This window comes from Panthera onca, chromosome A3 (assembly GCF_046562875.1).
Source record: "Panthera onca isolate mPanOnc1 chromosome A3, mPanOnc1 haplotype 2, whole genome shotgun sequence".
Classification (NCBI taxonomy): Eukaryota; Metazoa; Chordata; class Mammalia; order Carnivora; family Felidae; genus Panthera; species Panthera onca.
Window position 1 is genome coordinate 129,512,512 of NC_138341.1, and position 27,866 is coordinate 129,540,377.

A 27,866-nucleotide genomic window follows, 5' to 3' on the forward strand; every position below is an offset into this window, starting at 1 on the left:
CTGAGTTCCACCTGTGCTGTTCGTTAAGTCGGTCGGTTTTCCGACCAGATGGATTAAGAATCTGTTATGTGCCAAGGACAGCAGCAGGTCCTGCTGTCTTCGTATTCATGTTTCGGTGGTAGCCAGCCTCTAGGATGGCCTTCTCGCCTCCTTGTATTCACATGCAGTGAACAGTGAAACAGGGGTAACTTATCTCTCTCTCTCTCTCTCTCCTCCTCTCTCTCCCTCACACACACGCACACACACATTCACAGGAACGATGGAGGTGACTCCTGAGGTCAGGTTGTAAAGACACTGTGCCTTCTGTGACACTCTGTCTTGAATCCGTCACTCTGAGGGAATCCAGCTGCCGTGTTGTGAGCACATCGAGCAGCCTTGTGACAGGGTCCGCACAGTGAGGAACTGAGGCCTCCTGCCAACAGCCGTGTGCGGGCGCCATCTTGGAAACAGACCCTCCAGCCCCAGTCAAGCCTTCGGATGAGACTGTAGCACCAGCTGACATTTTGACTGCAACCTCATGGGGGACCCTGAGCCAGAACCACCCAGGTGAGCTGCCCCCAAATTTCTGACTCACAAACACAGTAAGAGAACCGATGTGTGTTCTTTTAAGCCATTTAGTTTTGTAGTAATTCATTATGCAGCAATAAATAAGTCACACATGGGGAGAAACGAATAGTGCCCCACACAATGCCAGGTGAAGGCTAAGTGCTGTGGAGAAAAATAAAGCAGGAAAGGGACTGGTGGGGAGGGAATTGCAGTCTTAAAGAAGATAGTCACTAAGGCCTCACTAAGAAGGTGACAATTGGCTAAAGCCTGAAAGCAGTTAGGGAATGAACTATGTGGAAGAGTCTCTCGGGCAATGAGATCAGCAAGTGCAAAGGTCCTGAGGCAGGAGCTTGAGTGTGCCCTCGACACAGAGCCTGACGTGGCTGGAGCAGGTGAGGAGGGGAAGACGGTAGACGGTGAGGTCAGAGAGATGACAAGGGGCCTAACCAGAGGCACGGAAAGCCCCATGATGAGATGATCGTAGTGGCTAGTGATCCCGGGCGTGGCTCAGTGCCAGGCCTGGCCCTTCCCCTGCATTGCCTCCTTCAATCCTCACCAGATGGGGTAGACACTGTTACTGTCCCCACTTGACAGATAAGGAAACTGAGGCCCACAGAGCTTATGTAACTAACCTGAGGCCACACGATCAGATAGGGATTCAAACCCAGGTCTGAGGTCCTCAAACCTATGGTCTTAATAACCAGTCGGAATTCGGGTGGGAAGGGAAGAAGGGGGAGGGGGGCGCTTCGCCTGTTCCCCTGAGGAGCCATCACGCTCTGGGATGCTTTGTCCAAATTGGGACCTGTTGAACCTGCGTTGCACGCGTACTTCGGGCCCCGGGGAGAGAGAGAGCAGGCCGTAAGTGACCCAGGGGGCGGGCTTCGGGCCAGGTCCAAGGCTCTGATGATTCGCAAAGTAGCTTGGGGATCTCCGGCCCCGGGGGAAAGCGGGACCAGCCGAGGCCCAGTTGGCAGTGGAGTGTGTCGGCCTTGCTCCTGGCTCCCCACAGACATGCATGAATCACCACGGGCAGCACCACACGGTCTGCCCAGGACGCGCCGTTCTGCGGGGAGCACGGCTCCCACTGTGAGCTGGGGCCAGGCCGGCAGAGTCTGTGGAAAAATGCTGCGGTGGGGTACACCCTGGCACTCTGCTGTGTTCTGTGCTGCCCCAGATTCCCCGGTGGCCTCCTGCCAGCCCAGTGGGATTCGGTACGTTGGTTGAAAAAAAAAAAAAAAAAAGCCAGTAGAGCACTTTTTGAGAAGTCAGAGGCCCAGACGTTAGGTTTCTGTCCAGGTTATTAACAACAGCCACGAGGTCACGACACTTACTTCGTGTGGACTGAGTGCCAGGCGCTGTGCTAATGTGTACGTCGTTCTGTCCCTCGTGGGCCTTCTCAGAGTCTTACGGCGGGATGCCTTTGTTAGCCCCATTTTCCGGGTGACGAAACCAAGGCACCGAGAGGTTAAATCACTTGACCAGGGTGAAGAGGGGGTTTTCACACTGTTGTGCTGTGGTACCCTGGGCCCCTCCCGGGTAATTTCGAGGTCACACTAAGGAGCACGGAGGGCACTGAGGGCACCCACTTCTCCCTATTCCCAGCTCCGCTCTCCGTTCTCATATGTGGGGCTCGAGGTGAATAGTATTAGCTTAATATCAAACTAGTTTTCTTGTTTTATTTACACTGACAATATAAAGTATGCAAGGCAGGGGCCCTTCGTTGCCTTCTCAAGATCCATTGTTCCCTCCTTCACTCCAGTTTTACTGAATGGGGCATCGTGTCCAGCGAAATGGCCCCAACCCCTCCCCTGCTTACAGCTAGAGGCAGCCAGTAAGATGTAAAGCTGGGGTCACCAGCTGGGGCTCAAAAGGCTCTTCGTAGAGTTTACTCGCTCACTAGAAGGTGAGTCCTTTTGGCCCTTCTTCTCTTTGCCTCCTTTTTGCTGCTCGGATCTTCAAAGTAACGGCCGGAGCCCTGGCAGCCACCTTGGACCATGGCTCATCACTGAACACGGAAGTTCTGTGCTGAGGATGGTTAAGCGGGAGGCTGGGGCGTGCTGCCTCCTACGTGAAAACAAAAGGAGCCCTGCATGTTTTAAAACCTATACTTGGCTTCCCATTATATTCAGCTGGAGTTAAACTTACACGGCAATGTTTGTTGAACTCTTGCCATATGCTAGGGTACACATTTAACCCTTACGGTAACCCGATGAATTAGGTGGGTTCCGGAGCCGGGTAGTCTGGACTCGAATTCTTGCCTCTTTCTTTTTTTTTTTTTTTTTTTTTTATAAATTTATACTTATTTTGTTGTTGTTTTTTTTAATTTTTTTTTTAATGTTTATTTATTTTTGAGACAGAGAGAGACAGAGCATGAACGGGGGAGGGTCAGAGAGAGAGGGAGACACAGAATCAGAAGCAGGCTCCAGGCTCTGAGCCGTCCGCACAGAGCCCGACGCGGGGCTCGAACTCACGGACCGCGAGATCGTGACCTGAGCCGAAGTCGGACGCTCAACCGACTGAGCCACCCAGGCGCCCCAATTCTTGCCTCTTTCAACTTAGGCAAGTAACTCCATCTCCTTGTGCCCCGTTTTCCTTCTTCCTTAAAGGGGAACAGCAGCAGTGGGGTCCACCCATCAGGTCGTTCAGAGGATTAAATGAGGCTGTGTGGCACGTAGTAGGTGCTTAGTAAAGACCTGCCCTTTTCCCTGTTGTACAGATGAGGACATTTGAGTGGAGGGGTCCAGGGTTCCACAGGCAGCGTAGGGAAGGGGCAGGAATTTGAAGTCAGGCAGGATTCTGTTACTAAAATAAAATAAATTAGCTACTCCCTCTTAGATGATTGGTAAAGATTAATCTTGTTATGAATTCTGTGTAATCTATTGTTATATGTATCCATGATAACGAATGTGGAACTAAAAGATGTCATGTGGGGCGCCTGGGTGGGTGGCTCAGTCGATTGAGGGTCCAACTTCAGCTCAGGTCGTGATCTCGCGGTTCACGAGGTCGAGCCCCGCGTCGGGCTTTGTGCTGACAGCTCGGAGCCTGGAGCCTGCTTCGGATTCTGTGTCTCCTTCTCTCTCTCTGCCCCTCCCCCCCCATCCATGCTCTGTCTCTCTCTCTCTCTCAAAAAGAAATTAAAACATTAAAAAAATTTTTTTTTTTACATATGTCACTACTTTTTAACTAGTAAAGAAACAGTTTAAACAAAGACACCAAGCCCAACTGTGTGCCCAGGAGCGGCAGGGGGCCGGGAACACAGTGAAGAATAAACTGGTAAAGACAGACCTACTGTCCTTGAGGAACCCCCAGTCTGGTGAGGTGGGGGGGGGGGGGGGGGCGGGGGCTCATCCATGTAATATACACAGTAATATAGTAAGTGTTGTAAGGGGGCCCCTGGGTTGTGTGAGCTCAAAGAAGGGGCTCCTAACCCAGGAGGCAAGGAGGGCTTCCTGGAGGAGGAGACATGGGCATTTAATGCCAAAAGAAGCTATGGCAGGCTACTCTTGCCACAGCCCCTAGTGATCCCTGCCTGCCTCGTGTATTCACAGCCTCGTGTCAGATTTCCCCTTGTGTGGGCACTGCTGGGCCTAGTGGCCTGCTTCCAACGAATAAAATGTGGCAGCGTGATGGGCTATCACTTCCAGAATTAGGTGCACAACACCGTGACCTCCATCTCGCTGGCACTCCCTCCTGCCCTCCTGCTCACTCCGTCTGCCAGCTGCCGTGTCGTTACGTGTGCTGCGGAGAGGCCCCCATGGTGCGGAACTAAGGCGGCGGGGACGGGCGGGGGGGGGGGGGTGGGGGGTGGGGTGGGGGCGGGGTGCTTCCAGCCGACAGCTTGCGAGGAACCGTGGTCCTTGGCCCAACGACGCAGGAGGAACTGAATGTGCCAGCAGCCCCGTGGGTGAGCCAGAGGCCTTGTCAGCCGAGCTTTGAGGTGATGGCGGCCCTCGGGAGACCCAGAGCCAGGGGGCGCAGGTAACGGTGTCTGGATTCCTGACCCGTGGAAACCCCGGGACAAGAAAATGCCGTCTCAAGCCACTTGGTTCTGGGGGAGCTTTGTTACACGGCAGCAGATAACCAACATAGAAGAGCGGGAATTAGCCCTGTGTTGGGAGGGAAGCGAAGGGGAACGGGGAGGCCGTGGTGGGCACGGGGACCCACTGAGCAGGGGCCCAGAAGGAAGAGCATGTGCTGCTGCGGCAGAAACCGCGACGGTCTGGTTGGGGCAGAGCGCAGGCTGCAGACGTCCACCCCGTGGGGGCAGGAACTTCACCTCATTGTTTTTAAGTTTATTTATTTTGAGAGCAAGAGAGAGAGAGAAAGCGTGAGGGGCAGAGAGAGGGAAAGAGAGGGAATCCCAAGCAGGCTCCGTACCGTCAGCACAGAGCCCGACGCGGGGCTCAAACTTACGGACCGCGAGATCACGACCCGAGCTGAAATGAAGCGTCGGGTGCTTCGCCGACTGAGCCACCCAGGCGCCCCAGGAGCTCCGTCTCATTGACTGGCCACCATATCCCCAGCGCCCACGCGTGAAGGCTGGGCACACAGTAGGTGCTCAATAAATGTGGGTGGGAGGCGTGATCAAGAGAGAGGAATGGCCGAGGGGAATCTTGGGAGGAGGGCCCAGAGCAGGTAGCCGAGGTCTGCTGGCCTTCTCACGGAACCTGGATGGGTCCTTAGGACCACCCTGGCCCTCGGACAGGGGAGACGCGTGACCGCGACCAGGCCTGGAGCATTGCTGGAAGGAGGGCCCGTGGACCTGCCCGTCGATAGGATGTGTGGGCAGAGGGGAGTGGGGGCGTAAGGACACCTACTGCTATAGTCAGAGTGACTGGGGCGGGGGGGTTGGGGGGGGGGGACAGTCGTGCTGTTTTCTTGTGATAGAAAATATCCGAGCCATGACCTGGGGCAAGTCACTTAGCCTCTCCATGCCTCAGTCTTAGTCATCAGGAAAGTGGGGTTAGTAAATCCTACCTGACAGTCATGAATAAAGACCCGGGGATAAGAAAAAAATGAGATTTACACGCGATTTATGTGTAATGCATGATTTATATATTACATACGTGCTTTTTACGTGTGGGAGGTTTACGTTCCGTCTACGTACTATCAGAGCACCGGAGAAGGGGCAGCCTGGGTTGTTGGAGGGGCACCGGGAGAGGCGTGCGCTTCCGGAACGCCTTCCTCCAGCTCTGTCCCTGGGAAGAAACAAGCCACTCAGAGGAAATGAGAACCCTCTGCACGAAAGCTCACTTTCGCCAATTGTGGCAGAGGCAGATTGCATCATGTTTTCACTGCCATCTGCAAATGGCACCCTCCCGAGAAAGGGCCTCTCCCCCGACCAGCAGAACCTCTGAAATAGGACACTTCTTGGACCGACCAAGCGCAGGCCCTTGCCTCTTGACATCACTCAGGGTCTCCGTGTTCTGGCTCACCACGACAGATGTATAGATTTCAGGGTTTCGAGTGCTGACAGGGATCTGCAGCATACTTGTGGGCTCGAGTCATGTCTTAGCTTCGGGGCCCGGTCGTGCCCGTTCACATCACGGGTATTTCAGGGTCTTGACAAAGGGATCATCCTGAATGTCAGATGCGTCAGGGGGCTCGGGTGTTGTGTTTCTGCCTCTCAGGGGATCATGTAGGGTATCCGCGGGGTCATTCCAACGCTCTGGATCAGTGGTTCTCAGCTGGGAATCGTTTTGCCCCCCCCCGGGGAACATTTGGCAGTGTTCGAGAACATTCTTGGTTGTCACGACCGTGGGGTTGGAGTGAGGCCGGGTGCTGCTTGAACCTCGTGGGTGGAAGGAAACCCAGGGTGCTGCTGACCCCCCTGCGATTCAGGGGGCAGTGCTCCCCCTCCCCCCCTCCCTGCAGAGAGTGACCAGCCCCAGTCGTCAATAGTGCTGAGCACAAGAAACTCAGCTCTAGGTTAACTCACTTGTTGAATGAATTCTGAGTGCCCTCTGTGTGCCAGGTCCTGGGTAGCCCAGCGGTAAGACTGTGAAGGAGACCCCTGAGGCTCCCCTCATGGAGCCAGCTACCGTTCTGGTGGAGAAGACAGATAGAAACAGGTAGACAATGAAGTGTGTTTCCTAAGATGAGTTCAGATGCTGAAAAATGCCGTGACGACCGGCCCACGGGTGTTTCTGCGCAAAGTCATTTCCCTTGTACCGGGCACAGGGCTCAGCAGAGTCTTCGCTGAGCTGGCAGTGGTTCCGAGTACTCAGCTCTTGTGCCCTTGGGCAAAGTCGTCTCTCTGTGCCTCAGTTTCTTCATCTGTAAAATGGGAGTTGTCCTAGGACCCACCTGGTAGAATTGTGGGGATCGAGGGAGGGGATATGTTTAGAGCCCCTGGAACATACCTGGCCTGTCAGCAACATTCATTGCTCCATAAATGTTAGTGTCATTCATTCATTCATTCATTCATTCCTCCCTGCCCTCTCCTCATGGGTCAACAGAAAGTCTTTGCCCCGACTCCTCGGTTCCATCGCTTCCCTTGACCTTTGCCAGTTGTGGTGGGTAATGAGTGCCCAGCACAGGGTAATAGACATTCCAGAAGGTAGGAGACGGGTAGCACAAGGACTCGTCAGGGGATGGCCATGGTGGAGAGCAGTCCCTGCTACTCTGGGAAGGGTATGCTGTAGCCCTGTGTCCCCAGATGGCCCTTCAGGGTCCCCATGAGCCCAAGTGGTCAGCACGTTTCTTGCGCAGGTACCTTAGTGGCTCGCACAGGGCCTCAGTTGGCTTCTGACCCCTGGGGAGTTCTTCCTGTCTGCGGCCAGTTCCTGAGGGGCTAGCATCTGAGAACTCGGTCTCCTTGGGTGAGTCAGGAGCCTTCTGGTCACAAGTAAGAGGAAAGAAAGCACCCCCCAGACTCCACGGACGCTACCCGACTTCTTCAGCTCCTCCCTGGAGAGACCCTGTGGCCTTCCCATAGAGCAAAAGTCCCGCTGGATTTCCTTTCTTGACCAAAAAACTCACCTAAAATTGGGAGGCAAACTCAAGAAACCAGTTGATTTATAAAGCAAATTCAAGGTGAAACCTGACCAAAAAACCTATAGACCTTGTGGAAGTGAGAGGTTTGGATATGCCTGCAAATATCTCGTTGAGTCGTTTTAAAACTTTAAATTGATGTTATTTGGTTTTTTAACTTTTTCCGATGTGGCATCTGTTCTTCGAAAACAAGAACAGGAGGCAGAAAAGACTCTCTGAACTTGTTCCTTGTTCAGTTTATAATGGAATAATGATAATACCATGCAAATTAAACATCGTGCCGTAAAAAGAAAGACACCACTTTCCAGGAGGATTCACTTCAAGTAGAAACTATGCAGCAGTAGCAGGTGGTTGTAACAGCCCCTCATCCGTATTGCCCCCTCCTAAGTGCTTTATCGTATGAGCTACATGCGAACGCTGTCCCCATTTTATAGATGGGGACGTTGAGGCACAGAGCGGTGAAGTGAGTCGGGTGGGGCAACGTGGCCAGTAAACGAGAGAACAGGAATTTGAGGCCGATTAACCCAGCTGCAGAGCCTGGGTCCCCAGGGACTGGCCCACGGGCCTCGGATAGTTTGGGTCCCGGCCGTGACGTCGTAAGACGACGTCGTTCTTTCTAGATGGCTGCAAGGAAGGCCACCCCCCTGAACCTGTTTTCAGGTTCATTCAGCAAAGGCTGTGTTATGTGACTGCTGGATGTTTTTGTAGTTAAGCTGAGACGCCGTATCGGCCGATGGGTTCTCTCAAAGTCGCTTCCCCCACCCAAGTTCTCTTGGGCTGCAATCAAAGGCACTTGCCATATACAAACTTCAAAGCCAATTACAACCGGCCTGACGTGACTGGAGGGCGCCTCCCAAGGCCCTGACAGAGATGGCAATTGGTGATGGAGCTGTTTTTAATGATGTTTCATTTTGATGAAGCCAGAAAAAATGTGCAAATACTCAAAAGACTGTTTACAAACTCCAGCTGTGGCCACTGACCCACATCTAATTCTGCTAATCACATAGACAGGAGTTTTATCCCCACCCTCAGAATACATTTCCAGCTGTCCCCACCTCTCAGCCCCCCATCCCCGCCCCCACCCCTGTCCCCAGCCAAGAAACCGCTTTTCTTTGTCCCTACAGCTGCTGTCATTAGCATTGTCTACTGGGCAATAGGGCAGTACCAGACCTATTTCCTTTCTTTCTCCCCACCCCAAGTTTGTGCTATTAACACAGAGAGCTTTGAGGTTTTCTAAAATCTAAACCTCCCAAATGCGTAGGGCTGCATTTGTAAAAAAAAAAAAAAAAAAAAAAAAAAATCAGAAGAAGAGTCTCACTTCAGATTTCCATTTAAACCAATTATATCTGTTAGGATTAGGTTTCACTAAACATAACAGAAGAAAAACCCAAATATGTCATGCCTTAAAAAAAGATCAAGGTCTATTATTCCTTCATAAAAAATTAGGGACCCAGACTATCTTTTTGCTCCACCGTCCTCAGCATGTGGCCTCTATCCTCAAGGTCACCTCGTGATTCTAAATAGCTGCTGCAGCTCCAGCCATCGCATCGACCTTCTAGGCCAGCTGCCAGAAGAAACTGAGGAGCCAAGGGCCCTCACACCTTCCCCTTTACAGAGCTGTCTTGGCAATAACCCACCAAATCTCCTTTTATATCTCCTGGGCCAAATCATAGTCCTGCGGTCTTATCTAGCTTCAGTGGATGCTGAGACGTGTAGTCTTGGACACTGGCTGACAGTGAGGTCTCTGTCACCATCGGGGATGCAGTGTGACTACAGCAGCCCAGAAGAACTGGAGTTCTGACCACCCAGCACGGCGTTGGGGACCAAGGAGTCCGCTGGTGCTTCCAGCCTCCTTCACTGACCCCGAGGCTTCATTTCCTGGGCAGACTCTCCTCTTCCAGAGGGACTGTGATCTGGGGTCAGAGGTGACTTACTGGCTTTAGTAAATTGGGCTCAGCAAAACCGAAGGAGCAGTCTTCCTTTGGGATCTCGGGGGTGTGTCTCCAGGCTCCACTCCGGAGGCAGCACAGCCCCTGGGGCAGCTCCGTCACCGTCACCGAGAGCCTGTCCCCCTCGTTCGCAGTCTGCTGACCTCTACGACCCTCCTGTCCCAGTAGAAAAGCATTCCAGGGCTGCGATCCGGTTCCGTTGTCTCCCTCAAGGTGGCGATACCGCCATGTGGGCCCTTCCACCATCACTTTGCTCTCATCTCATCCCTGATCTCCCATCGGCTTGCTGGAACATTGGAGGTAGCCCTGGGGGTGGGGGGAGCCTCAGGAGAAGTGGGGCCTCCTTCCACAGGAGCCCCGTGGGATGGCCGTGGTCGGGAGGGCTGGACAGTGGAGTTGACCGACAGCGGGCTGCCGTCAAGGAGCACCAGTGGCTGACGCATCCACCAGAAGCTGGGGGTGGGGGGCGGCACGGGATCGACCCCCCCCAAGAGGCCCCAGGAGGAACAGGACCTGTGCCTTGATGTGGGTCCTCCATTCTCCAGACTTTGGGAGTAGATGAATCTCTATTGTCTGAGCCCTCTGGGGTGCCGCATTCCAGCAAACTGGAAGGATGGGGCTGGCACTGAGACTGGGGGAGGTTTGCATAAGAGGAGGGAGAGGGGGAGGGTCCCTAGGGGGAGGTTTGCATAAGGGGAGGGGGAGGGTCCCTAGGGGGAGGTTTGCATAAGAGGAGGGGGAGGGGGAGGGTCCCTAGGGGGAGGTTTGCATAAGGGGAGGGGGAGGGTCCCTTGGGGAGGTTTGCATAAGAGGAGGGGGAGGGAGAGGGTCCCTAGGGGGAGGTTTGCATAAGAGGAGGGGGAGGGGGAGGGTCCCTCGGGGAGGTTTGCATAAGGGGAGGGGGAGGGGGAGGGTCCCTAGGGGGAGGTTTGCATAAGGGGAGGGGGAGGGGCCCTCGGGGAGGTTTGCATAAGAGGAGGGGGAGGGAGAGGGTCCCTAGGGGGAGGTTTGCATAAGGGGAGGGGGAGGGTCCCTAGGGGAAGGTTTGCATAAGAGGAGGGGGAGGGGGAGGGTCCCTAGGGGGAGGTTTGCATAAGGGGAGGGGGAGGGGGAGGGTCCCTAGGGGGAGGTTTGCATAAGGGGAGGGGGAGGGAGAGGGTCCCTAGGGGGAGGTTTGCACAAGAGGAGGGGGAGGGGGAGGGGGAGGGGGAGGGTCCCTAGGGGAGGTTTGCATAGGGGGAGGGGGAGGGTCCCTAGGGGAGGTTTGCATAAGGGGAGGGGGAGGGGGAGGGTCCCTAGTAACCCTCCCAGGGATGCCTCAAGGGTCAAATGAGGCAGTGTACGAAAGCGCCCAGCACGCCTGACCTGGGCCTTCTCCCCCCACTTCCCATGCCTGGCTTCACGGCTCAGGTCTTCCCCTCCCCCCCACCCTCCCTGTGACCGCCACCCACCAAGAAAGGTCTTGCTACCGAAAACAGCCCTCCGCCTCCCGCTGTGCCCTATCATCCCATCTCTTTTCCCGAGCAGCACTTAGGACTTTCTGGAGTAATCTCATTCTTTTTTTTGTCTGCTTTCTGCCTCCCCGTTAAGGCAACAGCAAGACACACACACATGCTCTCAACCGAAATTTGCATGTGGGCGGGGGCTTTCTCTGTGTTTATTTTCATTTTGTGTTCTGTTCCTTTGTTTTACATTTTATGTGTCATTTTCTTTTATGAGTCCCCAGGGGTGAGGACTGTGCCTGGCCCCGAGCAGGCCCCTGATGGGTGCTTAGCAGGTGCTTGGCGAGGACAGCCTCCAGCCTCCTGGCCTGGTGGCCCGGAGTCCCGTGAAGGCTCCTTTGCAGAGGCCTGAGATTCTGAGTCCCTGGGTCTGGCTTAGGGCTCGGAAATCCGCGCTTGTAACAAGATCTCCACGTGATTCCAGTGCAAGCGGCCTAGAGGGGCACACGCTTCGTCAAACACCACCGTCCAGGCTGCTCCAGAAATGGTACAGAGCACAGGCTTGCTGCAAAACGCTGCCTGCCTGGGAGGCTCTTGCCTCCAGGGACTGGACATTTTTGTGATGGGCAGGAGCTTGGACTCACACAGAGCTTTAAGCCCTTCTCCTAAGCCCTGCTCTTTGGGGTGGTGCTTCACATACACACGCAGGGTGTTTCTGCACAAGTCTGTATCTGACTCACAGGACCTGGATGGAGTCAGGAGGGAGCCTCCCGGCAGGACAGCCACTTTGATGCCAGCCCCGGGATAATGTCACTCCAGATGCCTTGTGACTCAGCCACGGCCCCGAGGGCATCCCTGGGTGGGGAAGGGATGAGCTCTGGCATCTACAGAGTTTAGAACCAAACACCTCAAGATGATTTCTTAAGGAGTCGAGTGCACTCAGGGAAAATTCAGATAAAGGCCAGGGCTCGAGGGATGGGGGCAAGGGGTGGTCGCCAAGAGGTCCACTTGTAAGCTTCACCAAATAAGCGCATGGCTCCCAGAGCCTCAGGCGTAGCTGACCTTCAAAATGATACCTGACCTTGGGAAAGCAGTGAGTCACAAGGCTCTAGTGTCTGCTTCCTGACGGCAGAGCTTCCGACCTCTGCGAGCCCTGGGGCATTTCTGTCCTGACAGCCGATGTCAACTGCTTCTGCCCAGATGCAGCGAGGCATCTTGCCCCGTGAGCCAGCCTCTCTGGGGAGAGAGGTCAGCTTCCGGGGGGCGGCCCCAGGGCCGATGAGGGCTTAGTATCTCAGATGAGTCTCAGCTGGTCCCTGGTTTGGGGTGACCAGTCGGCCCTGGATCCATACGTGAGGATAAATCTTGGCGGCACGAGGAGATGGGGCCGGGGAGAGGCAGAGACCAGAGGGGCGGGCGCTCGGCGGGCTGTCTTCTTCGCTTCAACCCGTACCGATCGGTCGTGGCAGCTGGGGCTGACGGCACAGGCTCACATGCCAGACTGAAAAGGGAAAAAACCCTGTTCTCTGTTTGCTTTCTCACACGCTGCTCACAGCACTCTGACAGTAGGTGTGTGGGTTTTCCCCCATCAGCAATTCCGCAACACCAGCTGCGACTCTACAACTCAATCCGATTCTGACACTAACCGGAATCGGCACAGACTCCCCAGGCCGCGGGGTCAGCCCCGCGAGGCTGCCTCCCCCTCCCCTGGCGACTTTGACACCAACAGCTGCCGGTCAGGTGAGCCTGTGCTTCTAGCCCACCAGCGGCTCAGGGGGGGTCCCACAGCCCCCTCCTCGGGTCCGATAATTTGCTAGAGCCCAAGAAAGCACTTCACTTACTACCGCCGATTGATTACAAAGGATACTTTTCAGGGTATCCGTGAAGAGCCAGATGAAGAGGTTCACGGGGCAAGGTCCGGAAGAGGACAGGGGACTCCGTCCCCGTGGGGTTGGGACATGCCATCCTCCTGGCACCTGGATATGTCCACGAAGCCTGAAGCTTTCTGAATCCCATACTTTCGGGACTTTTTATGGAGTGTTCGTCACACAGTCACGATTCACTCGTTTTCTCGCCCCGTCCTCTTTCGGGAGGTGGGGGTGGGGGCTAAAATTTCCAAGCTTCTAATCCTGGTCGGCTCTTTCTAGTGACCAGCCCCCGTCCGGGAGCTGACCACCACTAGAACAAAAACTTCCGCTGTCACCCGGGAAATCCCAAGGGATTTAGGAACTCTGGGAACTGGGGTCAGAGACCAAACAGCCCAACAGAAGATGCTCCTGGCATCCCTATTTACACGGGTTTTAGGAGCTCTGGCTCGGGAACCAGGGCGGAGACTGATACATATATTTTGTAGCATTCCACACACGCCTCCCTAAGTGCTCTGCAAACATCTCATGTCCTCTCCCTTCAGAAATGGGAGTGAGAGTGGAAAGCAGCAGGCTAAGAAGCAGCGGAGGACCCAGTTATTTCTAAGTTACTGGGGGGTCTTGGGCAACTTAGGGCACAGATAACAACGCCAGTGACCGTGGCCCCGTCCTTGAGTACTTCGTGTGTGCCCGAGGCTGGGCTAAGCCCTTTCCACGTCTCTCCTTTCATCCGCACACGGTGAATGGCAGGAGCTCCAGAGAGAGGTAAACGGAGGTGAAATCCTGCCACCTACGAGCTGGCGACCTTGAGCATGTCGCTTAACCTTTGGGGGCGTATAAAATAGCCAGTATTTATTCATCTCGCCAACCTGAAAACCGGGCAGGGCTCGGTGAGAACAGCCCTTCTCTGCTCTATGTGGTGTCAGCTGGGGAGGCTCACAAGAAACGTGGCATCTGGAACCCCTGAAGGCTCGCTGGCTCGCAGCGGCTACGAATGCCAGTGAAAATGCCAGCAGAAGCCGATGCTGAAGCCGGCCGTCGGCTCACACACGGGGGGCTCCCGGGAAGCGCTCCCTCTGGCCGATCTCTTTTCGGGGCGTGTCTAGTGTGGTGGCTTTAGGGTGGCCGGGTTTCTTTACATGGCGGCCCAGGGCTTCAAAGGCACGTGTCCCAAAAGAAACCTACAGAAAATCTGTGTCCTCAGAAGTATTTTCTGCACCTGCTGGTTGATCACTCTCATTCCTCCCCTTCCTCCTGCCTCTTGGCATCCTCACCCTGCTTAGGCATCGACCTCTTTCTGACGCAGCCGTGAGACTCCAGAGAGGCTGACCCCATCTCCAGACCCGGGAGTAAACTCGATCTAACCCAGGGGATGGCGAACATATTCTATGAGGGCCCGAGATTAAATATTTAAGGCTTTGCAAGCCACACAGTGTTCGGTTTTGTTTTGTTACATTTATTTTTGAGAGAGAGAGACAGAGCACAAGTGGGGGAGGGGCAGAGAGAGAAAGAGACACCCAGAATCCGCAGCAGGTTCCAGGCTCCGAGCTGTCCGCACAGAGCCTGACGCGGGGCTCAAACCCACGAACCGCGAGATCGTGACCTGAGCCGAAGTCGGACGCTCAACCGACTGAGCCACCCAGGTGCCCCCAAGCCACAGTGTTTGTCATAACTAATCAACTCTGCTGTGGTGGCCAGAAAGCAACCGAAAAATGATACATGAACAAGTGAGCGTGGTTGTGTTCCAGTAAAACTTTATTAACAAACCCAAGCAGTGGGCCAGACTTGCCCACCCCTGGCCTGAGCCAGTCATGATCATCTAACCCCCAACCAGTGATTGGTTCAGAAACCCAATCTGAAACCCACCAGCACCGAGCGTAGCCCTGGTGGGAGTCGCTGGGCAATCAGTCACGTGCCTGATGAAGAAGGACTGGGAGGTACTTTATTGTCAGAGCAGGGCTCTTGGAGGAGGTCACGTTGCACCCAGGACCTCAAGGCTGCACAGGCTGTCACAGAGGAGCTGTGGACAGGGAACGGCGGGTGCAAAACTGGAAAGGCTTTGTTCGAGGAAAGAGGCCTGGGGCAGGGTGAGCGAGCAGCAGAGAAAGGAGGCGGAGGGGGGCCGGTGGGGGTCAGCTGCCAGTAGGGAGAATGTGCTATGGTGTAGGTAGGATGGGGACCCATTCGAGAACCCGCCGGAGGGTTTTGATGAGTTCTCTGGTGACCTAGACCTAGAGAAACATCCAGCAAGTTACACGGCCAGTGTCGTGGCCGGGCGGTAATTGTCACATATCAGACCCGCTTTGCTGCGCGAAGCAGATACGTTGCGAGTCAGAAAGATAAACATGACGTGAGGATCCCCGTCATGGCTGGGCACCGAGGCCTCGTGCTCAGATCAGCCCCACATCTGGCACCTCTGTCCTCTAAAAATTCCTAATTTATCTTCGAACAGGTATTTGGTAGGTGGAGTCCGATGGGATGGGGGCGGAGGCGGACTGTGTGAGAGCCAAGGCGACCTCGGCTGTTCCCAGGATCCGGAATCCGAGACGCCCACCACTATGGGAGTTCATCGAGACTCAGGGGATGTCCAAGGGATGCGTGTTAGACTCACGGCCGGCCGAGTGGTAACTGGGGGGTGGGGGGAGGGGCACTGACAGCCCTGAGAGGCCAGGCTTTCTGTCAGAACCAGAACCTGCTTGGAATGTAGAAAAAAAGGCAAACGCAGAAAGAAACCCGACCAACCAAGGAACCCTTTCTTACCCATGGAACTTCTGTTTTGGTCAGTCATTGATCCTGGAAACGAGCCTTGGAAGGAAAGGAAGGATTGCGCAACCCGTGATTCCTTCTCCTTTCTGCCCATCCTCTCTCTGCAGCGAGCAGAAGGCAGAGGGGGGCCGGTAGAATGTTCGCGTGTCCAGAAGAGAAGTTTCTGGGTGGTGTTTCCCCTGCACTGGCAAGGATGGAACATGTGTGTGTGTGTGTGTGTGTGTGTGTGTGTGTGTGTGTGCATGAGCGACAAAATACAAGTCATGTAATCTGGGTGATTCTGCTGGCGGGCTCAATGCCCTTCTCTTTGAATTTAGAATTGGAGTTTTGCAATATACAGCCGGGCAACAAAAATCCATGCTAATCATTCTAAGTTTTTTCTGCACGGAGAACAATAGCAAATAGCAAAGAAACACCCATGACAAGTCAAGAAAGGAAAATACTTTCTATTTCAGTACCTTGGGTATCTTTATTGGCACTTTTCTTCCTGCTTTTTGAACAAGGGCCCTGCATTTTCATTTTGTCCCTGACCCTGTGGCTTGTGCAGCGACCCCGAGATCTGTGTAGAAAGGACAAAGGGAAGAAGTGAGCAAGGGCCTCGAGTAGTGTATGGTGAGCAGCACTGGGCTGGGGGCCCAGTGCTTGCCTCCCCCAACCCAAATTTGCAGAGAGGAAGAAGCGAGGAGACTCGTTTGCATTCAGTTCAGTTAATCGAGTGGCCGGGCAGGCATCAGCAGTACCTTAGACTTTATCACAATATTTTCTTTGGCTCCTGGCTTCACCTTGAAGGTGAAGTTCGGTGAGGGGAACGGCTGCCGTGAGCTCACTCCCTCGGGTCCTGTTAGAGGCTTGTGAGCACAGAGTAAGCTCGTTCTTCTGCTCTGAAAAACAATCAGGCCCTTTCCCTCTTTTATTTATTTTTTCGTTTTAAGTCCAATTTAGAAAGGGCCGGGGGCCGTGACTCAGTCCTTCCTCCTCGTGTCCCTTGGAGAGGCTGAGGACGGAGCGTGGGGCCCAGTAACCTCCAGGAGCGATATTTACGACCCGCTGGGAGGTGGAAGGCACACACCACTGGTCTTCCTGTCGCAGCAGCTGGGGGGCCGTGGCATGGGGGGGCAGGGGAGTGGACCCTGCCACTGGATGGCCCGGGTGTGGCCCGGCACCCTCCTCTTGCTGTCACCAGCCCAGTTTCTCTGAAAGGCTCTTCTGCTTCTGGGGCTGGTGGGAGTGGAGAGCCAGGGGGACGGGTGGCCGATGGCCTTTCCCAGGGTCTGAGTGAGAGGTAGTCTCAGCAGTATGTTTGGGCACCTTCTGTGGTCCCCAACCTGAGGACCGGATGGGAAGAAGCACGTGCCTTGGGCCCTCAGCGATCAGGAGGGAAGGAACAGAGAGAGGGGACACTGCCTGCCCAGATGGTGGGATGAGGTCACCCTTGGGTGGGGGCTGGGGGTACGGTGGTTTATGGAATGTGCTCGCTGGGCCATTCCAAAGCTTTCTCTAGCATGCAGGCAGCACTGGGCAGTGTAGGAAGGAGCTGGGCTTTGCTTCATGGGGGGACGAGCTCACAGTCTCGGATGCATGCCACTCACATGGCCAGTGCAAGGAGAGCACAAGAGAGATGCCCAGTGCACGGGAGTTCTACTTGTAATCGGTGTGCCCCAGAATCTAAAACTCCCCAATTTTTAAATGTCACCCAAGTTGATGCTCTCCTTTTTCTTTGATAACAGCTCCTCTTAATTCTTGTCGGGCTCGTGGCCGTCCCAAATACGATTCACCTCCAGCAGCTGCTACGTGTGGCCAAATGACCAAGTTTAGGCCAATGGGCCATTAGCAGAAGTGATGTGGGCTTTGGAAGAACTGCAAGGCCTTGACCCCCCAGAGGAAGGGCACACCCTTCCCTGCCCTTCTGCTGCTGGCTGAATGCAGACCCAGACGACGTGATGGTGAGCCACTGTGGCCACTCTGGAGGGTAGCACTCTGGAAAGGAAATGGAACAAGAAGGAGGGAGCCTGAGTCCCCAGCCCCATGGAGCCTTCATAGCCACCTGCTCGTCGCCAAACAATTCTGGGAGAGAGAGAAAGAGAAAATTGTCTCTTCCTTAAGCTGCTATTATTTGGGGTCTCCAGGTCAGCAGCTGAACCTGTACCCTAACTAATTCCTTTGGCAACTATCTCAAGTTTTAAAACCACCGTGTGGGCTGACAACCTGGTGTGCCAAAGAGAACACATCCCAGGCTCGGCACAACTTGTGAGACCACTAGTTTGCAACCTCTGCCTTAGATTTGGAAACCCAAACCTGGGGAATAAGACAGGAAAGAAACGAGTTTTGTTAGAACCAAAGTAGAAGGGTGGTAATAATTAAAAGCCCAAGAATTATTATGAGCTGTCTGTGCCAAGACTGCACTCAGTCCTTTTCCTGCATTATCTAGTTGAATCCTCAAACAATCCTATAAGGTAGGTTCTTTTACAGATGAGGGTCCGAGGGTTTATGACAGTACACGTGGACCAACACCCACTGTACATGTGGTCAGTGAGAGCCTTCGGGCCAGCAGGAAGCCCCAGAGACCGTGGACATGATGCATTCTAGTCACACACCCACCGTGGCAGAGCCGCGACTGTGGCTGGGACAGAGAGGGGAGGGGCCCTTCCCCTCCACAGACGACCAGGCAGTGGTAGCCTTGGGCCTCAGGAGAGGTGCCCCTGCAGCAGAGAAGCAAAGAGAGCAAACGTGGGAGAGAACGAGGGATTCCGTCACTCACGGCTGAGTGTCGGAACTCCCTCCGACCCCTTCGGAAGTGGCCTGGACGGGAGAGGTGCCTAGAGGGTCCTGAGAGGGTGTTGAGATAGGGTGCGGACCCCCCCCCCCCCCCCCCCGCCGCCCTCAGGCTTGGCTGTGGTTTCCTGAGCCTGGCTGCCCTTGGGAGGACCCTCGCCCCAGGTCCCCGCCAGCACCCTGACTCATGCTTGTGTCGTCACAGGAGAACTGTTCCTCCAGACAAAGGGAGGAGGCCCGTGGTGTGCTTATGGGCAGCCACAAATGAGGGGTCTCTGAGCCTCCGAACTGCAGCAGAGCAAAGGCTATTTTAAACCAGAAGAGAGAGGTTTAGGGGATGAGCAGGATATCCTGACAAGTTGGAAAAAAATAAGGCATTACTTCCCAGGTTGGCGGGCAGGGCACGGGTTTCGAGCCACGTTTCTGACCCTTCTTGACGTTTCGGTGGGATGATGGCAGACGAGCACCGGGCTCTGCCACTTAACTGGCTGTGTGACCTCGGACGGCTTACGTCACCTCTCTGAATCTCCGCGTCTTCTGTAAGATGGACGTGATGGGAGGGTTGTGAGGATTGAGTGGAGTCATTCGCCCTACGCGTCTGCGTGATGAGGGCCGGATGAAACGCTCCACGAATGGCGCCTCTTACGTTCTCCTGGACGGCGTCTCTCACTAGTGTATTAGTTTCTTCTTGCTGCGGTAACGAATTACCACACACGCAATGGCTTAAAACGGCACCGATTCAGTATCTTACGGTTCTGGAGTTCAGAAATTCTAAAGTCAAGGTGTCAGAAAGACCGAGTTCCTCCTACATGTTCCCAGAGGGACTCCATTCCCTTGCTTTGTCCAGCTTCTAGAAGCTGCGTTCTTGGGTTGTGGCTCCCTCCTCCATCTTCAAAGCCGGCAGCATCTTGAAATCTCGGTCTCTGACCTCTGCCGCTGTCCCCGCATCTCCTCCTCTGACTCTGACCCTCTGGTCGCCCCCTTTCTGCGGACCCTTGAGATGACACTGGGCTGCCCCAGGTCACTCAGGGGAATTTTCCATCGCAAAATCCTGCATCACATCCCTGAAGCCCCTTTTGCCATCTCAGGCTTACATCCTATTCATAGTTTCCGGGGATTCGAATGTGGACATCTCGGGGACTACTACTCTGTCCACAACTGGTGATGGTGATTTTTTTTTTTTTTTAATGGGACTGAGAAGGTATCTTTAAGGTGGCTGTTTGGACTGAACATTTGCAGCAAAGGCCCAACAGCAGCTAAAACAAGATGAATCTCTTGCCAGAACTAAGGAGGGGTCCATTACCTCGGGTCCTCACCCTCTCCGCGCTGATGCTTCACCATCCTCGGGGGTGTCCTGGAAAATTCTCCATCACATCTGCAGCCTAGCCAATGGGAAGGAGCGAAGGGGAGAGCCCACCCCTCTTTTCCCTCTACGAGCACACCCAAAAGTTGAATCCTTCACTTCCGCCACAATTCCATCGTCTGGGACCTGGCCCCCCAGGCACAGGCAGTTGCAACAGAAGGTTGAGAAGGGTGGCTGTTTTAGGTGGCCAGTCGTCCAGTAAAAGTAGGAGTTCTGATACTAAAAGGGAGGGAGGGAATCAACAGTAGGGGACAGATAGCAATCTCTGCTACAGGGCTGAGAGAGGAGAGAAAATTGAGGTCTCTGTCATGGGCATGGGGCTGGCGGAAACACTAAGCAGCGCCCCCAGGGGGAAGGATGTGGAAACACCCCTCGTACACACGGTTGGTAGCCTACCCAGCATCTGATTTCCTTCTTCCTTTTTTTTTTTTTTTTAAAGTTTTACACTTTTGTTTAATGCTTACTTATTTATTTTGAGAGAGAGAGAGAGAGAGAGAGAGGAGGTGAGCGTGAGCAGGGGAGGGGCAGAGAGAGAATCCCAAGCAGGCTCTGCCCTGTCAGTGCAGAGCCCAAAACGGGGCTCGATCCCGCGAACTGTGAGATCATGACTGGAGTGGGAGTCAAAAGTCGGACGCTTCACCGACTGAGCCACCCAGATGACCCTCGTTCTTTGTTCCTAAGAGGAGCCCTGGTTTGTTCAAGATCGCAAAGTACTTGGCTAAAAAGTTTGCTCTCCCAGGCTCCCTTGAGACCACGAATGTGCACAGGAATCTGTTGGGGATTTCTGGAGTGGCTTTCAGTTTCCTGATATAAATGCCCTCCCTTCTGGCTTCCTTGGTCTTCCTTTTCCTACCAGAAGCTCAAGGTGTGGCAGCCATCCATCTGGCAAACACGAAAAGTGGGCATCTCGATCAGTATCACTGAGCCACCCTGACATCTGCCGACTGCCTGCCCTCAGGCCTCCTTCTGCTGGAGAAAAACGAACTCCTGTTCGCTTAATCCTCTTTGCTCTGACAAGCTGGAATCTCCTTTGCCTGCCTGTTGGCTTTCTGCCCTTGTACCTTAGAGGGAGGCTTGAGGGAGGTCGTGCCCTGCCCACGTAGGCACAGCCCATCATGGCTTGTCCCACCCTTCCCATGAGAGACCCACTGGGAAAGGAAACCAATTGGGGCTGCAGAGGAAAACCAGGCCTCTTACGGACATTAACCAACTTGATCCTTTATCTGTAAATGGAAACCAACATTCAGGGGAATCTCAAGGCACGTGGGGAAAACAAGTATCACAAAAGGGAAGGATCACAGTGGATGAACGGAATACTTCACTCTGAGCAAGCGGAGATAATTCAGGGAAGGGGAGAACAAAGATTTCATTCTAGTTTGTGTCTTTAAGAGGATTTGAGAGACGTTTGCCTCAACAGGAGTAGGTTGGTGTGAAAATGGAGTAGTCAGAGGGGAAGAAAATGAGAGGAATCTGATCGTGCTCAAAAATTTCAATGAGCGGGCTGAAAACTAAGATCTAGCCGATGACCAAGTTAGTATCTGGAGTCCAGGATCAAAGAAATGGCCTAGAATGTAAAGGGAGAACACTAGAAGATATGAGAAAAGTTGAGACAGAGGGGATAAATCCAGGATTTCCAACCCCTGTGAAATGGGAATTTCCAAAGAAGGGAGAGAATGGTGGGGAGGAAATAATAAGAGAAACGAGAGGAGTATTTCGCCGCACTCCAGGAAAGACTTAAGGTCTGCAGGTTACGTGTTCCGCCAGGTTCCGTTTACAATGCATACCTACCGACATCAGGGGAAGTTTTAAAACTTTAAGAGTAGGGGCGCCTGGGTGGCTGTCGGTTGGGCGTCCGACTTCGGCTCAGGTCACGATCTCGCGGTCCGTGAGTTCGAGCCCCGCGTCGGGCTCTGGGCTGACGGCTCGGAGCCTGGAGCCTGTTTCAGATTCTGTGTCTCCCTCTCTCTGACCCTCCCCCGTTCATGCTCTGTCTCTCCCTGTCTCAAAAATAAATAAAAAACGTTAAAAAAAAAAAAAAAACTTTAAGAGTAAAGAGGCTACCAACCAAGCTGTGGGAAATAAAGTGTCAAACCACAAAAGACGAAGAATCAGATGAACGCCAGATCTGTCGCCTGTGTGGATGCCAGAAGATGAAGCTAGGCCTACCATGATCCGAGGGCTAAAGATTCTCAATCTAGAGTTCCTTGCATATGGCTAAACAAAATTAAGATATTCTTAGACATTCCAGAATTCAAACGTTTACAATCCTTATACTCTTTACGAAAACAACCGCTCAAGGATCTATGTCAACCTTCTGAGAGAGAGAGAAAGAAAGAGAGCAAGAGAGAGAGAGAGAGAGAAAGAGAGAGGGAGAGGGAGAGAGAGAAAGGGAGAGAGAGAGAAAGGGAGAGAGAGAGAAGGAGAGAGAGAGAGGGAGAGGGAGAGAGAAAGGGAGAGAGAGCAAGAGAGAGAGAAAGGGAGAGAGAGAGAGAGCAAGAGAGAAAGGGAGAGAGAGAGAGAAAGAAAAAGAGAGAGGGAGAGAGAGAGAGAGAAAGGGAGAGAGAGAAAAGGAGAGAGAGAGAAAGGGAGAGAGAGGGAGAGAGAGAGAAAGGGAGAGAGAGAGAGAGAGAGAAAGGGAGAGAGAGAGAAAGGGAGAGAGAGAGAAAGGGAGAGAGAGAGAAGGAGAGAGAGAGAGAAAGGGAGAGAGAGAGAAGGAGAGAGAGAGAGAAAGGGAGAGAGAGAAGGAGAGAGAGAAAGGGAGAGAGACAAAGGGAGAGAGAGAGAAAGGGAGAGAGAAAGGGAGGGAGAGAGAGAGGGAGAGAGAGAGAGAGAAAGGGAGAGAGAGAGAAGGAGAGAGAGAGAGAAAGGGAGAGAGAGAGAGAGGGAGAGAGAGAGAAAGGGAGAGAGAGAGAGAGAAAGGGAGAGAGAGAGAGAGAGAAAGGGAGAGAGAGAGAGAAAGGGAGAGAGAGAGAAGGGGAGAGAGGGAGAGAGAACATTCCGAGCAGACTCCGCGCTGTCAGTCCAGAGCCGGATGCACGGCTCGATCTCACAACCCATGAGATGGTGACCTGAGCGGAAACCAAGAATCAGACGCTTAACCGATTGAGCCACCCAGATGCCCCGATTCCCTCACCTTTCAATGGGAGGAATCATTCACTGCCATCTAACGCTGGTAGATCAAGAAGTAGAAGCAAACGGAGTGTTCAAGGTAAACTTTACCATCAGAAAACCTAGAAAAGCCAAACCAAGAACTATGAGCCCTGGGGAAGGGGCTGGCGAGTCCTCTGGTAGAACGAGACGCCGTGTTACACTTTTCTCCCCCTTGATCGTAACATCCTGAGATACTAACGTCTTCATGTTCGCGCCTAATACTTTCATTATTGAAAAGAAGTGTTATCACGTGTACACGTGCATCTGTTACTGCTATCATTCGAGAAATCACTTCCATTTTCAAAAAACCTACTGCTCTAAGGGCGGCGGGCCGTCTTGACCGTCCTGATTGGAAGTCACACATTTTGCAATGACCGTTACGGCGGGTCTGGGGCCCGCTGCTAGCAGCCAGCTTGGCCTGACCCCTCAGTTCTGTCCAGTCACGCCTCCCTCCCAAATCTGGGGGAACGTCCGTCTGGCGGAGTCCTCTGAGTTCAGAATCTTGGCAGACTCATCATTTCAGTGGGAGCCCCGGGATTCCCCGGGGAAGTGGCTGTTCTCCCCCAGAGGGAGGGGTGTGGGAAGAGGGGCCCAGGGAGAATCGGGAGGAGGGGTCACCGACATTGCAAAGAGAATCACCACTGGGGGCGTCTGGGACTTTGTGAAACCCGGTCTAGCAGAATCCCCTAGCTCCCCCGCAGCCAGTGTGGGGTGAAATCGCCCCAGCTTTGGGGTCTCTCCATGGTCACTCCCGGGTCTCCCCATCGGCGTGGGTCCCCAGGGCCCCCTTGGGAGCCGCGGCCCCTGCCGCAGGCCCCTCCGAGGGGTCCAGGCCGCCCGGGGTGGCCGTATCCCCGTGGTTCTGGCCGTGAGTCACGGCCCGGTCGGCCGTGCGGTCCCCGCTATCTCGGGGAGCCGGAGATCCCCGTTAATTCCCTCCAGCTGCCTCTCTGCAAGGCTGAGCTCATCTCTTCTGGCGCAGGAGGAAAGCGGAGTTTGTTGTGTCTTTGTTTCATTCAGATGGTTTGGATGATGACTCACTTCATTTCTTCTTTCTTTCTTTTTAAACCAGGGCACCGTCTGGGAGTCGTTTTTGATTAGGAGCTGACCTCAGAAATATGCTCGCATCATTTTGAAAACATCTTCCAGCACCACAGAAACCGACTCAGAATGAGAAAGGACACTGAGTGGACGGGGGCCAGGACTGGGTGTGTGCTCGGGCCCGGGGCCTTCCCGGGGCTCTCGGGGGGCGCGCGGGCCCAAAGGGAAGTGGGGGTGCATCCCGGTCGTGCCCCCGGAAGCGTATTGGCCTGGCCCGGCTGGGAGCGATGATGACGATTGTCATTGCCGGCATCACACAGGACACCGGCCAGTATTAGTGACTAAAATCACGGGCCACGTGGTTTTGGTGGGAGGGGCGTGGGTGACCGCACTTCGTACTCACACCTCCGATCAGGGGGATCTTCTGGAAGCTCCAGGTCTGAGTGGCATCGTCGGGCATGGCTCGGGAGCCGGGAAGGCCAAGGGGGAAGGTCAGTGCGCTTGACCCACTTGGTCAGAATGGTTATGTGGATGGAGTCAGGAGCACTGAGCCACGAGGCAGAAAATGTGAACCCAGGGTGGGTGTGGCAGAGGGAGGTCACAGGCCAAGAGCAGGGCCTAAGTGGGGTCAGAGGCAGTGTTGACAGGAGGGAAGCGGGAGGCGGGCCCGTTGGGTGCACGAGGGTGGGGGGCAGCAGAGAGGGGTGGTTGACCAAGGGCGAGGGTCTCTGCTTTCATTTCTTGCCATGCCTCTGCTCTATGGTTCTTGATTTCCCAGGAGTTCACAGCCTAGGGGAGACCCGGGGGGGTAGAAATCGGCTCCAAGTGGGGGGGGGGGTTAAGGAAAGCTCCCGGTGGGAGGCGGCTTTGGAGTCACAGGGTGGAAGGGAAGGACCCGTGCGGGAGCCAAGAGAGCACCTGTGCACCTGTGTGGGAGGGCGCTGCTCCATTGGCAGGGGTTGGAGCGGAGGGAAAGGGAATTCTAGAAAATCCGAAGCCTAAGTCAGAACAGACAGTGACGGTCTAATGAGAGTAGCAACGAGGATGCTGGAGGGAGGCCTGGCATCTCAGTCTCCCGGTGAACAGCAGGTGCCTGGAAGGCAGAGGGAGCAGCTTCTGGAATGGCGCCTCCTGGTGCCCATTTTGGGGAGCTTTTGTGCGGGATGTTTGCCAAGTGATAAACCATCCGGGGTGGGTCAGTGTGTTAGCTTCCCAGGGCTACGCCGTAACAAAGTGCCACAAACTGAGTGGCTCGAAACAACAATCTGTGTTTTATGAAACAAAATTTAGGGGCGTCTGGGGGGCTCAGTCGGTTACGCGTCCGACTTCGGCTCAGGTCGTGATCTCACGGTTTGTGAGTTCGAGCCCCGCGTCGGGCTCTGTGCGGACGGCTCAGAGCCTGGAGCCTGCTTCGGATTCTGGGTCCCCCCCTCTCTCTGCCCCTCCCACGTTCATGGTCTGTCTCTCTCCGTCTCTCAATAATAATTTAACGTTAAAAACAATTTTTTTTTTTTTTAAACAAAATTTACTCCCTCACAGATCTGGAGGCAGAAGTCCACAGTCAAGGTGTCAGGAGGGCCAACCTTCCTCCCAAGGCTCCAGGGAGGAATCCAGTACTTTCTCCAGCTGCTGGTGGCCGTGGAACTCCGCTCTCTGCCTATATCTCCACAGCCTTCTCTGAGTCTTTCCCTCTTCTGGTGAGGACTCTTGTCATTGGATTTCGCCCCCCCCCCCCCCCCAAAATTATCCAAGATGATCTCGTCTTGAGATCACTGACCTAATTATATCCCCAGAGGCCCTTTTTTCAAATAATGTAGTGTTCACAGGTTCCCGGTGGGCGTTTTGAGGTGGGGGGCGCCCTTCAACCTACTACAGTCAATAAGGTCAATTTTCCCCCATTCGGTGGCAGCTTCTTGAGAATAGAAACTGTACATCTTTGTTCACTCATTCATTCATTCCACAAATACGGAGGGAGCGCCCAGCACGTTCCAGGGCCAGTCACGGGGAGCTGAAACCATCCCAGCAGATTCAGTGCCCGCCCTCACGGAGCTGACCTTGCAGTGGGGGAGGCGGACCCAGCAAAGCCAGAAACACAACTGCACGTTGCAGGGAGAGCTGCCAAGGGAACAAGGGAGAGGCAAGGCCAGTAAGGGTGGGGTGGGGTGGGCCAGCTCTAACCAGGGAGGGCAGGGAAGGCTTCTCAGAAGATGGGACCCGTAAGCTGGGTGCTGGATGCTGATAAGGACCTGGTTGGAACCTCCCCCTCTCTCCTTAACTGTGCGATGTCGGCCGAGTTGCCTAATCTCTCTGTGCCTCAGTTTCCTCTTATGTAAAATGTTGACGGTGACAACACGTCCTTGGTGAGCCGTCCTGAGGACCGGGTGAGGGAGCCCAGGAAGAGCCCTCAGAAAGAACTTCAGGGTTCCTAGAACCTGCCCGGTGAGCGATAGCTAATCCTCATAACCCAGTACTTAAATGTTAACATTATTAGCACATGAGCAGAGGGATGCACCCACATTTTGTCGATCATTTGAGGGATATTTATTTTTAAGAATGAAAAAGACACCAAAGTAGGGATCGTGTAACACTCTGAAACGCCTTGGGCTTCCTTACTCTTCTAACAGCTTCGCTTTGGGTTTTGTCTGAATGAGACTAGGAGGCATGAGATGTCATATTCTATTCAGGGCTTGGGGTTATAAAACCTTTGGAGAGGCTGGCCGAAGTGCCTGTGACTCCAGTCACTACTTTGGGCAGAGCAGGCTGAGTCCTTGTGATTCAGCCCACGATCCAGGGACGGACTCGGCCAGCAAGGCTCCGGGCTCCTACACCCTGTCGCCTCAGCAGATTGTGGACCGAGGTCAGGCTAACCTTGTCCTGAGGCGAGACCCAGAGAAGGGACAAAGAAGCCCGGGGGAGCTGCTCTGGCCGGGGGCGCACGCGGGGAGAGCCCTGAGCCCAGGCTCCAGGCCTGTGGATCCCCAGCTGGGCCTCCAGAATCTGTCCCTCTAGGGGGCAGTAGGGCTCCACTGAGTGTCCCCATCTCCGTCTCCCAGAGGCCAGGAAATGCTCCTGCCTTAGGACCCGCCTCTGGCCTCTGTGTTCGGCACGAAGGGGAATTTCTGCACAGACTTCGCCTTGGCTGGGCCCAGAGGTTGTATCTTTTCACGCCTGGGTGTTGTGAGGCCAGGGGAGGGGGCGGGATGCTCCTTAGGAAGTTCGTGTCACTGTAACACGAATCTTTCTAAAAATCAGCAGTCCAACAGCTGCATGCACGTGGGGGACACGTTGGGGTTCCAGGCCAGCATAGGAAGGCCACCTCCTGTGGCCGGGGAAGGTAGGCGGATTTCTAAGGCTAAACGTGTGCACGTGGACGGGCGCCCGGGAGGCTCAGTCGGGTAAGCGTCCTACTCCCACTCAGGTCGTGATCTCACGGCGTGTGAGTTCGAGCCCCTTGTTGGGCTGTGCGCTGACCGCGTGGAGCCCGCTTGGGATTCCCTCTCTCTCCCTCTCTCTCCCTCTCTCTCTGCCCCTCCCATCCACTCTGTCTCTCAAAATAAATAAATAAACTTAAAAAAAATATATTCACGGGGCACCTGGGTGGCTCAGTGGATCAAGTGTTCGACTTCGGCTCAGGCCATGAGTTCGAGCCCCGCGTCAGGCTCTGTGCTGACAGCTCAGAGCCTGGAGCTGCTTTGGATTCTGTGTCTCCCCCTCTCTCTGCCCCTTCCCCGCTTGCTCTCTGTCTGTGTCTCTCTCTCTCAAAACCAAAAACATTAAAAATTTTTTTTAAATAAGTAAAAAATAAATAGAAAAATATTCACATGAAGATGTGCATTTCCATGTGCATGTTTATGGCCAAACTCAGGTTTTTAGACTAAAAACAAACCTCCTTGGCTGGCTCTTCTCTGCCCGTCCTGGGGAGCACCTGCTCCCCCCGCCTCTTGCTCAGCAAACAAGGGAAGCCCCCGGGGTGTCTTTG

General features: G+C 54.3%; 1 long non-coding RNA gene across 1 annotated transcript; it reads left to right on the forward strand.

Annotated features, from left to right (window-relative positions):
- The first annotated feature begins 242 nt into the window (after positions 1-242).
- Positions 243-27,628, forward strand: LOC132670097 (uncharacterized). The gene is made up of 4 exons (XR_014137480.1): positions 243-546; positions 23,919-24,054; positions 25,427-25,596; positions 25,863-27,628. It is a non-coding gene; the product is annotated as an uncharacterized LOC132670097 (long non-coding RNA).
- The last annotated feature ends 238 nt before the right edge of the window (positions 27,629-27,866 follow it).